The sequence below is a fragment of the Melozone crissalis genome, unplaced genomic scaffold (assembly GCF_028551555.1).
Source record: "Melozone crissalis strain CALT ecotype California unplaced genomic scaffold, PUWL_Pcris_2 ptg000018l_1, whole genome shotgun sequence".
NCBI classification, from domain to species: Eukaryota; Metazoa; Chordata; class Aves; order Passeriformes; family Passerellidae; genus Melozone; species Melozone crissalis.
The window spans coordinates 2,877,443-2,880,709 of NW_026535796.1; the positions used below are offsets into that span (position 1 = coordinate 2,877,443).

General features: G+C 54.1%; 1 pseudogene; it reads left to right on the forward strand.

Moving 5' to 3' along the window:
- The first annotated feature begins 1,085 nt into the window (after positions 1 to 1,085).
- Positions 1,086 to 2,054, forward strand: LOC128936994 (mas-related G-protein coupled receptor member H-like; annotated as a pseudogene).
- The last annotated feature ends 1,213 nt before the right edge of the window (positions 2,055 to 3,267 follow it).

The window sequence follows — 3,267 nt, forward strand, 5'->3', positions numbered from 1 at the left end:
CAGGGGGTCTGGAAGCCGTGAATCCCAAATCTCCGCACTGGAGGAGAGCAGAGCCTGACAGGCCACGCTCAGAGTGAGGGAACAGCTCCATCTGGGAAACCTGTGGGATGTGATAGGATGGGGTGAGGATGGAGCGGGGTGGGGATGGGGAGTGGGGGCAGGAATGAGGATGGTAAAGGGTTAGAACAAGGAAGCAGCTCAACTGTGCTTCCTTAGGCCCAGGGCATCTTTTTGCAAGTATCATGGAGCCATTCCTAGACTCGGAGTTACTTCTGAGAAACACCCAGCTGCCTCACCAGCACTGCCAGCATTCCAGCGCCACCAGCAGCTCCAGCATTCTGTTGCTGCAGGAGGGAGCATGACCTCTCAAAGAAGAGAAGTGAGGAATGGTAGAAACATATTGTGAGAGGGAAGGCAGTTACAGAATGCACCTTAAGCTGGGAAGGACTGTTTCTTATCAGAAAATATTGCACAGCCATTTAAAAATCGACCTCCTTTGTAGCAAAGGAAAAAAAAGTCAAGATCAGTAACACTAAGCTGTGGAACTCTGACACAGCCAAAGTTATAAAACCAATTCCGACTGCCCTGTGACCCCACTGAGTCTTGGGGAGCATCACCAGGACAGGGCAGAGAGGGATAGGAGTGGGGAGCTCCTGGTGATGTGGAGACATTCTTCTGCATGGTTCTGACCTAGGAGAAGCTGCTTTAGGACATGGATGCCAAAGGAGCAAGAGGGACCAGGAAGCGCCGCTGATCTGCACAGACCCCTTTGCCTGCTGCTGCCCCACAGGGAACAGGTCAGTGGAATGTTTGCCTTCCTCCCTACCCCACCTTCCGCTCCTGCAGCAGCTGCTCTGTTCCTGACACCCTCTCCTGGTGACCACACGGCCCTCCCTAGGTCCCCCCTCCTCTGCCCTGTGCCAAACAGCCCAACCCTCCCACCTCCCTCTCACACCCCACCATTCCCACTGCCCTCCTCCCCTACACATCTCACTCCTCCCCACTGAACCCTTCCCACTCCAGGGAGCTGCTCAGGAGCCACATGGTCCATCCCTGCATTCTCCAAGCACTGACTGCCCATCCACTCTGACCACAGCCAGGGGCCACATCCCACTGCCTGCCCAGCGTCCATCCATGGAGGTGAGCACCGTGTCCCCATCTCCTGCCTCACCCACTGAAGGAGATGATCTGTGTGAGACAGATGTCACCACCGTGGCCATACACAGTGTGACCCTGCTCATCTGCCTGTGTGGGCTGGCTGGGAACGGGGCTGTCATCGGTCTCCTCAACCTGAAAATCCCCAACTATGGCTTCTTTGTCCTGGCTGTCACTGATTTCCTCTTCCTCCTCCTCACAGTCCCCTCGGCCCTCCTTTTCCTGGTGGAGGATGTGTCCTGCTCTCCTGTTATGCCCCTGCTCTACCTGAGTTTCCTTTTCCAGCTCTCAGTGGTCTCCTACTACTGGGCGCTGTTATGGCTGATGCCCAGGAGACGTGTTGTATATATGGACAAGCTCTGCTAGTTCTGCTGTCGCTGTAACCTTCTTCTACGCCTGACGTGGGCGGTGGAAAGTGTCCAATACTGGGCCTTCTTTGCTCTCTTTGCTGTCATCCCCACAGTGACATTCCTGTGCCCATCAGATGAGCAGGAGCTCTGCCGGGCAGCTCTCATCTCCATGTACATCATCATGCTGCTCCTCTTTGTTATACCCATGCTCATTTCAATCACAGTTGATTTCATTAATTCCAAGGTGGGCTCCCAGCAGCAGCAGCCCAAAAGGTGCGACATCGTTATCCTCATCATTGCGCTTTTCACTCTCCTCCTCAGCCTCTGGAATTTCCTGCAGCAACTCAGTTACATCGTTGTGTCATCAGAGGTTTTTTTCCTGCTCGCCTGCATCCACAGCAGCATCAAACCCTTCATCTACTTCTTGTTGGGGAGGTGCTGGAGGCCCTGCTCCATGGGGTCCCTCCGGCTCTCCCTCCAGAGGGTCTTTGAGGAGCAGAAAAAGAAACTGCATGGAGAAATGATCCTGCCATGAACACGGGGGTCTGAACCTGTTAATTCCTCCCACTGCACTGCTAAGTGACCCTAGGACAGTGACTGAGGGATTCCTTGAGTCACCTGATCAATAAATATCCAGAGCATCACCCTCCCCGTCATGTTGTACTCCTGCAGGAGAAGGGAGCAGGAGCATTGCCTTGGGTGATTTTTGTGGGATGCTCTGCAGGGAGCACATTGCAGCATGGCTTTCCTCCTCCCTCCTGGATCCACATGGCTCCAAGCAGTGCAGCTGGGCTCAGTGCCGTTCCCAAGCTCTATTCCCCATGGAATGACCCTCATGGCCTCGGCCCCAGGGAATGAACTCCATCTCCTTTGGCTCTGGCCTCGGCCCCAGGGAATGAACTCCATCTCCTTTGGCTCAGCAGATGAGTTTCATGGTGTTTTCAGGGAGCTCTTGCCGGCAAAGCATGGGACACCTTCATCCCTGGGGACACACCCATCATGGAGTGGCAGTGATTTCCCAAATCCCTGCAGGGCTGGTGCCTCTGGATGGCAGTAGAGGGGTTGGGATCACTGGGAGCATCCTTCCCCTTCTGTCCAGCAGAGCCAGCCCTGCATTCCCAGCTGATGGGAAGGGACACCAGGTAGGGCTGCAGAGCTGGGGAGGGACAGCAACATTCCCTTATCCTTTCAGTGGGAATTTCTTACATTCTTCAATTCCAGAATTGAATTCTTCGGAGTAAAGTGCAGGGTCAATTCTGAACTCCACTGAACTCCTGTGCCAAGTACATGGAATATGGAAATTCCCATCACCAGATGCTTGGACCATTGAATTGCACAGAAATTAGGGGGTTGTGCTGCTCTTCTGCAGAATGGGACCATCCATCCTCTGCTTCCCCAGCATCAGTGTCCAGGGAAGCCCTTGAGCACCTCCATCCTGAACCTGGCCACCCTCAGGAGGAGCTGCACAGCCACTCTGCACAGCAGCTCCAGCCACAGCCCAGCCTCTCCTGATCTTTGTCATTCTCTAACCACCCCTCAATCAGATTTGCATTCATGGTTTTTGTTGCTTTCCCCTGTGGTAGTCCCAGCCTCTGAATCTGTTGAATAAACAAAATCCCGGCTTCACTGCAGGGCCTGTCCCTGTTAAACAGTGTCCAAAATGGTTCATTTCTTTCTTTTATCCCATTCTAAAGCCTCTGGCTGCTCTGGGAGCAGGGCAGGTCCCTGTCTCATACCAGAGCCCTTCCTAAGGCACGTGCCT